Source organism: Alligator mississippiensis, chromosome 1, assembly GCF_030867095.1.
Source record: "Alligator mississippiensis isolate rAllMis1 chromosome 1, rAllMis1, whole genome shotgun sequence".
NCBI lineage: Eukaryota > Metazoa > Chordata > Crocodylia > Alligatoridae > Alligator > Alligator mississippiensis.
Window position 1 is genome coordinate 295,681,286 of NC_081824.1, and position 8,688 is coordinate 295,689,973.

Genomic DNA, 8,688 nt, shown 5'->3' on the forward strand with positions numbered 1-8,688 from the left:
AAAATAACCCCTCTCTACAATGATACAATACCAAGAAGACTATGAGATATCTCAGAAGACCTCAAACTGCAAACAATCAATCGTCTTCTAGTAAGCGACTGTTTTGCTTTACAATTAGATGAATCTACAGATGTATCAAACCACGCTATCTTGCTGGTTTATGTGAAGCATGTATGGGAAGGTGATTTTTAAGAACAGGACTTTTTTATTATGGATTTGCCTACTTTTACTACTGCTGTTGATATATTTGTTGCACTGGATAATTACTCTGAGTTGGTGGGATTGAGCTGATCTAAGTGTGTTGGTGTTACAACTGATGGGGCCACTTCAGGAGTTGTTCAAAGAATCCTTTTGAAAGCATCCGATGCAATGTGGCACCACTGTTTCCTGCACAGGGAGGCATTAGCAGCTAAAGACATGGTACCTCCACAAAACTCTGAAAGATGTTATCAAAATTGTGAATTACATCAAACAAAATGCCAAGAATTCACAATGCTTTCAAGTTTTCCATCAGGAAATGGGCAGTGAGCATGTACATCTCCTTTACCATGCTGAGGTTTGTTGGCTGTCCTGTGGCAAATGTATTGCCTATACGAACTTAAAAGCGAGGTCTGTGGGTGACAGGTGCAACTAATGTCTGTATTAATTAGTTTACATTACACATTACCTTTTATACTTTGCATAAACTTTTCTACCTGCTCCAATATTTTGGTCAATCTGCTTAACTTTTAAGACTCGGCAGCATGAACACCAACATTCTCATTAAATATTGAAAGGTAGACTCTTCTCTCAATTTATTCCTGTGATAACTTTTGGCCCTATTGGGAGTTGGCAGAATATATGAAAGTGGTAATCCCAAAAAACACTGAAGAAAGTGTTTAACTTGAATCAATGAGCATAGACTCTTTTGACTCTGGGATTAAAGACACTCTTAAGGATTTTGCTGGATCACCTTAAAAGAATAAACCTCTTTCGCTTCCAATCCTGTCATTATCTAAAACCATGTATCGTATCCTACAGCTTATTTTGTCATGCTGTAAAACAAGAGATCTTAAAGCCATATTTGGTAAGGCAGATACAGATATGATAGCAGATGCTATTGGTGCACTCACTGTGGGCATGCTTCTATGAACACTTTATTATGACCTTCTTGCTCATAACTTTATAAAGCTTCCAGTGAATAATTGTTTTGAGTATCAGGCAACTGGGTCTCCTACACTTGTATATAGAGCAGAGTCTTCCTTGGTATGAGGAATTTTCATGCTGCTTTAGGCAGAAGAGCTCTTTGATCCAGATGGAGCTGCCTACTCTTTTTCTGGAGAGCTATTGCAAGTTCTGAGGTCAAGGTCTATGTTTTGTTTTTCCAGTTCTTCATTTCCTTACTTGCATAGTGTCTGCTGAACTCCTAGGGACTGCTATGAATGGGAGATAGGCTAAAGATAGCAGCCAAGTCATCTTTTACCCAGAGCTAAACTAAAAAGAGAGAGTTTAATTATTATCCATGGGGTGGAGGGAGAGGCCATCCATCGAAACTCCTCACTGATACATGATTAAGAACACATTAATATGTTATAGTAGCTTCAAACTTTCTACTTTTTGGGAGCAGCAAATAAAATATTAAAAATGTCAAGATAATATATTTGTTATTCTCCTGGATGCTGGCAATGGCTTCATTTCAATAATGCTGTATGCACAGCATTGTAAAATACTTTGGGACTTTGCCACAAAAATGTGAGATATTGTTATCATCATTTCTTTAATGAAAACTGAAGCCACAGTAAATCCTGGTAGTTCTTTTCAACACCCTGTCAACCTTTACTGTCTCCTGATTCCAACAAAAGCATACAGCCAAGTCAAAGGAAATTAATTTCAAGTATCAGCTTCGTATTGAGAAGATCTCCCCTCTGGCTTCTTTAGTCAAAATAAGTTCCACTTCAGTGTGGGATTACAGGCTTTACTCGCTTTATGAGGGTTCTGTATGTGCAAATTCACTCTTATGCGATGACCCTTTTTATACCAAAAATTCGTTTTCTAATAGGTAAATTCACTCTTATGCGATTGGTGTGGTGCAAGCCTGCAGTCAGCTGCTTTGTGCGGTGCATTGTGGGAGTGACATGCACCAAAATATAGTCTTCTGTGTGGATCCGTGCTCCTCGCTCGCTGCCTGTGACACGTGTTTCTGTCATTGCCATCCCTATTATGATAGTGCCATGTGCTTGTGTGTACTGACTGCTGTCGGCAAGTACCAAAATTGTCTTGTAAAAGTGGTAGAAATGGGTCTGGGGGTCTGCACAGTTGAGGTCTTGGAATGTATCCTTATTTGTTACATTGTAAAGTGGGTTCTCTTTATGCAAATACAATTTATGCGCCATACAGCATAAAGTGAGAGAAACCTGTATAGCAAGAATGCCATCCACCACCTGAAACTTCTAGCCATCACTCTAAAACACTGAGGAAAAGAATGGTTTCAGATGAGTGAAATACTTTTATGGACCAGCACAACACAGAGTATTTATACTAAGAAGCCCAGAAGAAACTTAAGCCCAGCTTCTGAGCAACTGGTAAGTGTTAGTTGACCACAATATTGTTGAAGGTCTTGTTACATCCAGTCTAGACTGCTGTATGAAGTCTTCATGTGATAAGTCAGTGTTGTACTTTCTGATGTGCTCTGTGATACTTGAGTGTTGGCAGGCAAAAATGAAAAAGATCAATCAGTAACAGTCAAAGCCTTACTTTGCTAAGTATGGTGCAGTACCTGGAATACCTTCTCCATACTGCTTGGCAACCATTTTCTTCCAGGGGAGTTAGGGCAGTCGGCCTCTGCAAGGAAGCTGGAAACCCTGAGCATGTTCATTCAGCAGAAAGCAAAGGCTGAGAACCAGCCCAAGCTTAAAGAAGTAATTCTGGGACGTACAGCGATTACATTTGTCACTGTGTCCAGGGTAAACGAGAAAGACAAGACCTATTTTTCTCTGGAAATAATTTCTGCTATACAAAGTCACTGCCATGGGATAATAATCTGCAGTAACATATTAAACTCCTGAAGATTTTTTTTCCCAGTTGTCCCAACCACAAATATCTTTAATACTAAAAACTAAGTTTTCAGCTGGCCTCATATGGAAGGACTGGATTTGGAGAGAACAAGAGATTTATGGAGTGTTTAAAAATTTCCACTAAATATTTATATCACAGAGGTCAGGTAAGTGCCACGCTCCTGTTCATTTTCAGTGGAGTTTGGGCACCTAACTGCTGTTAGTGCCTTGGAAAATTTACCCCCTAACATTTTGATTTAAACTTCAATGCAGTGTCTGTCAATGTGAGAGGTGTGGTTTCTTTACTACAGTTGAAGGGCTTTTTAAACTTAGGTTGGAAAGATAGATCACCTTTTGTCCATGGTCCATCAAAGCCCATCAATGAAACAACATTTAATATTAGCCCTTCTGATACGTGTGTCATATGGGAGATACTGCTCTATGTGAAGAATAGAGAGTTAAACATAAATACTGGAGACATGATGTATACTCTGAACACAAAATTGCCCAGTGTGAGACTAACTTACGCTGTTCCAATCAATCAGCAGGGTCTACATTACAAATACAGGCAATGCATAAATGCTGGATTCACATCCAGTCATTAAAATATAATTTACTGAATCAATAAATTGATTCACAAGTCCTCTTGTTAAGAATAATTTACAGAGCATTAGATAATGTTAGGCATATTGTTCATGACTTAGATTAATGTATGATTCATTGACCTGCTTGGATTTTGCTGCTGTTAGACTGCAATCTCCAATTTAAGTGCCAGAGAAGTGCTTATATTTCTATGTATGCAGTGCTTGTGTAAATGATAAATCAGAGAGCAAGGAAACATCAAGAGAAAAGAACATAAAAAACACATTTCAGATTTATACACCTCAAGCAGCAGAAGAGCAAATCCAGTACGTGGGTGCTCATATCAGCACTTAGATACCTACCTAATTTTTTTCTTCCAACATGAAGTTTCTTGTTTAGCCACCCCATTGTCCCAGATTACAGAGTTCTACAAATATCTTAGGTGTCACAGTACTTTTGATCTTTTTAAGAGCTATGATTTGGAGGTATTGCTTTTCTGGAAGGAATTTGTGTACCAGAAAAAAATAACATGGATTTCCAGAGCACTTACAAGTATTTATATCAGGATGGGATAGATCTACAATTTTTATGATTCACTGAAGGCCAGTTTTGGGACTTGTCTGAAAGCAGGAGGTTTTTATAACAGGGATTGTGATAGTGGGATTAGGCAGGTATTTCTGCATGAGATGTGTGTGTGTGTGTGTGTGTATGCAGACGCTCCCACTTATTGTGTAAAATAGTTACTGTCTTTAAAGCACATCTTCAAAGTTGCTATCTGCTGCTTTCTAACAAGAACAGATAGGGTCAGCACCTCTTTGTAGCTCAGAACTACTTTATGCCTGACTACTGGGACCCTGCAAGAGTATCCCTTCACTGAATGCACCTTTTGTCCTTTAATTTTTTTAAATCCCAGTGATGCTCTTAATAAAGTAAGTTGTACTTCTTTCCCAGGAGAGCTATAAAGATAAGTATCATTTTTAGTAAGATGCCGGTTTAAGTGTGTGTTGTCTTGTCTGTTTGGCCTTGCTGCTAAAGCATATACAATAGACAAGACAATGCTGAAAGTGTGTACTAAAGAGTAGCTGCAGTAGTGAGGCTCCCCACTGTGTGATTCCAAACACACAGAGCTGTTGGCTTCCAGAGGTTTTAGACCAAGACACTTATTATAAAAATTTAGGTGGTAATTATCTAAACAGAGTATAACAAGCCAGTTAGGCTGCTTCTGGGCTGGAAGAAAAATAGGATTACATGAAATTCACCAGCTACTTTGAACAAGATAATGAAAAAAATGCTGGAGCTTTGCTTATTGTTGCTACTATTGTTCTTGCCCAGTAGAGCTGTGCTAATGGTGAACCAGAGGTCTGCCTTTTCCTCTCCTGAATGAGTTCTTTTAGCACAGTATACTTTCACTGCAGTGTGACAGAACAGTGTACTTGATATCCCTCCCCTCTCACTCACCTAATATGCTGTGGGATGTCTCTCACCTGGGATGCGATGTGCCCGTCGCTTATGACACTCTCCCAGCCCCTTCATGCCTTCTGGAAGAATGGGAAGAGTACACAGGGTAAGGGGCTTCCCCCCCCCAGTGGCAACCCTCCTAGGGCTGTAGGAGGGTTCCTGCTGCAGGAGAATGGTCTTCAGGCCCCTCCTGCCATTCAGCTGATGGGTGGGATGGGTGGGGTGGGCATTCTCCTGAGCCTGGAACCCTGGGAGGGCTCTAGTCATGGCTACACCTGCCTCCCACTGCTCACTTCTCCAGGTTGAACCAGGGAAGTGCATTGGGCAGGAGCTCTTGTGCCACAGTTGCAGGCCTCCTGAAGCTCTGGGAGTGTTCCTGTCTCAGGAGGATATTCCGCCCCCCCCTCCAGTGAGCTGATGTGGGGTAGGGTCTCCTCAGGGCTCTTCCACCTCTGGGCAGGGTGTCAGAGAGCCAGTGTTCTCCCTTCCTTCTCTCCTTTGGATGAAGCATTCGGCCATTTATCCCTCTCTCTTTGTATGTTTTATACACATGGAGTTAATTGACATTTTCTTCTATGGATAAGTCTTCTCAGACTTCTCAGGCACACCATATAGCAAGAGCAGCCTCCATTCAGTACTGTTAGGACAACACAAGATTTATTTGTCTGGGGTAAGTAAATGTTAGTGTAGCAGTGTTGTCTTCAAAAGACAGTGTGAGTTTGTGCCCGGTGTGCTTTTGCCAATAAACACACAGGGGTGGAGGATCCAACTTAATCTTTATTGTTTCAAGTCTGCGCAGAGAGGGGTGCTTGGCAATCGTTTGCAAAGCAAGCACCACCGGTTTCTACCTTTGGGTACCTTTTATACATATGTTTGCAAGTGTATCGCTCAGTGATTGGTTGCAAGCCACTGACGTAAGACGTTCTCTACTGAGCATGTCTCTATACCTATGTTTTAGCCATGTAATTCATTTGCATACATATATGTTTCATTAACATACTTTTGCTCTACCCAGGGGTGTGATTTTTAGCATTATAATGAGACCTTTTTCTGAACTTCTTGCTATCTTACAAGTGTCAGGGAGACCTTATCCTGCTGGTGTTAGGGAGGCATTCCAGGAATCCTCCGCATCCCACACGCTGTGCTCTGCAAGCATCTCTTAACACACGCATACCACACCCCTCCCAGCACCAGTAAGTTGCCTTCAGTATTCAGTTAGATATATTTTGCAAAAGCTAGATATGCCATAAAAAAGATTACATAAAAAGATTACATCAGCAGCATTAAAAAAAATGGACCAACCTGAAAGAATGGGAAGGGCTGCCCTGCAGAGAGACAGAGTTTGTCCCAGCGGGGACACTGTAGGCTCTGAGGGTAAATGAAGCTGTTTGGAGGCAGCCCTGTTGGAAGTGGGAGGGGTGACGTAACCCCAGCACAGTTTTGAAATAGAGCTGTTAGCAAAAGCCCGGGAAGGGCCTTGGCCTGGGATTGGCTGAGAGGCTTGGATAAAAGGGGAGAACAAGAGAGAGGGAGGAGCGGGTGGGAGACCAGAGAGAGTCTCAACACAGTGGTCCCTCGGAGAGCCCCTGGCAGAGCCCTGCAGAAGCAGCAGCAGAGGCTGCACCGGGAGTGATACAGTATCCAGTTCTTCTCTCTGCCGGGGAGCGCTGTGGCAGCAGGACCAGAGGGGGGCTGCTTGTGTGGAGACTCCAAGCCTGGGAAGATCTGCCTGCAGCCCAGTGTGGCTGGGTGAGCACAGCAGAGCCAGGGGGAGACTGCTGGAGACTGCCCTGTTTTCCCTGGTGGGTGAGGGGCCCCAGGGGCAGGCAAGGCCCAGGGCGGGGGCTGTGTTTGCCAGGCCTGTGAGGCTGTGCGGGTCAGGAGAGCTGCAGCCCAGACACTGCTCCCTGGTGAGCCAGGGAAGGGGGGTCAGAGGCAGGGGGAGGCTGTCTTGCAGGGACTGCAGAGGAGGAGCTGCCACCTGCTGCCCGGAGACCTCTGGAGCACGGAGAGGGACACCAGCACCAGGGTGTGCCCACAGACCTTGCACAGGGACACAGACAGTCCCGCTCCCTGAGACACCCCGCCAGGGGCAGTGTACACAGGATCCCCAGTATACCGTGTGCAGGTGAGTGACTGTAAATAAGTTATTGAGGATTTATTAGTTGGTATATCAATGTGTTTATTTATTGGTTACTTGTTATTTTGTAAATAATTAAATCTTGTAAATAGTTTTATAACTGTCTGCGAGGGTGTTTGATTGTAAGGGGAGGCTCTCTGCTTGGGGACCCTGCAGCAGCTTCCCAGGGGAGCTGGGCAGGGCTACTGGTTACTGGGTACCCCAGGATCCCACTATTTAGGTGAGGGCATGTGTAGTGTCATGCCCAAGGTTACATTAGAGTGTTTTTTTTTCACTGAAGCAGAATTCAAACTCAGGTCATATAGGACTCCATTACGCTGCAGGGATGTTAGAGGTGTTGGGTCACTGGATTCCTCAGAAAGAAAGTGTGCCTAAACTTACTCAGGCAGGTTTTAGAGCGGTGTACCTGTAAGACTCAAGTTGACTATTAGTAGTTAGTCAGACTACTACAATATTTCCTATATATATCCCATATCTATATCTATATATATATCCATGGGCATATTCTCTGCTTAGAGGAAATAACTCTTACAAATATTAGTCAGAAGCACTACATAGCCAGATGCTCTATTCTGCCCTGGGATGACTGATTGTTCTGTCTCTGGCACACAGTGGTTATAGATTATATTTATTAAGAAATGTAATATTTTGTGAAGTGAAATATACAAATGGGATTGGAGACCAAAGGTTAGGGAGCCAGATAAATCTTTCTTTCTAATTTGATAAACCCACTCACTGTAACTTGATATTCCTTTGCATGCAATTTTTTTTTTTTAAAGCCCCAGATGGATTGATCCTGAAACTTCCAGCTCTGGTTTGCTTCAGTGGGCTAAAATCAAGCTGCAAGTCATCTCTGTCTATATAAATAAGTAATGTATATATATAGATCATATTTTCATCCAGTGCCCTTTGTGAGTTATGCATTTACAAACAGTGACCTGTTGCAGCATTTTACTGTCTTGAGAATTTACTCCATGAGATATACCAAGAAATGATAAGTAAACATCTATTTAGTGAATGTCTCCACAGACAACCTTTTAACATGTGGAAGATTACTTCTAAGAAAGCCCTGAAATATGTATATTAAAACATAATGATCCTTGTTTAATGGTGTCTCCTTTTGGTTAAAAAGACTTGTGTGGTTATGTGGTATGTCATTTTGACTTTCAAAAGCAAGTTTCTTTTGTTCTATAAATACAAACTGTCCAAAATAAAGACTTTCTATTATGGCTGTTAGTGGGTATTTTTGGTCTTGAATTTGAAAAAGGTCATGTTTTATGGTTTTGCTATTGATTGACATTGGACTGTAGGGTATTTTGGATCTCTTGAACATATTTTAACAACTATTTCCTGTCCTAGCAGTGGCAGGGCATCCATAGTGTCCTCATGCCCACATTTTAACTATGGCATTTTAAGGTGCTTTTGATGTTCAGGCACAATTAGGCTTCTGCATTTACAGAGCTTTGTCATTGTGCC

General features: G+C 42.1%; 1 long non-coding RNA gene across 1 annotated transcript; it reads left to right on the forward strand.

The window, feature by feature from the left end:
- Window positions 1–6,619: 6,619 nt before the first annotated feature.
- On the forward strand, window positions 6,620–8,444 carry LOC109280303 (uncharacterized). The gene is made up of 2 exons (XR_002086579.2): window positions 6,620–7,200; window positions 7,992–8,444. It is a non-coding gene; the product is annotated as an uncharacterized LOC109280303 (long non-coding RNA).
- The last annotated feature ends 244 nt before the right edge of the window (window positions 8,445–8,688 follow it).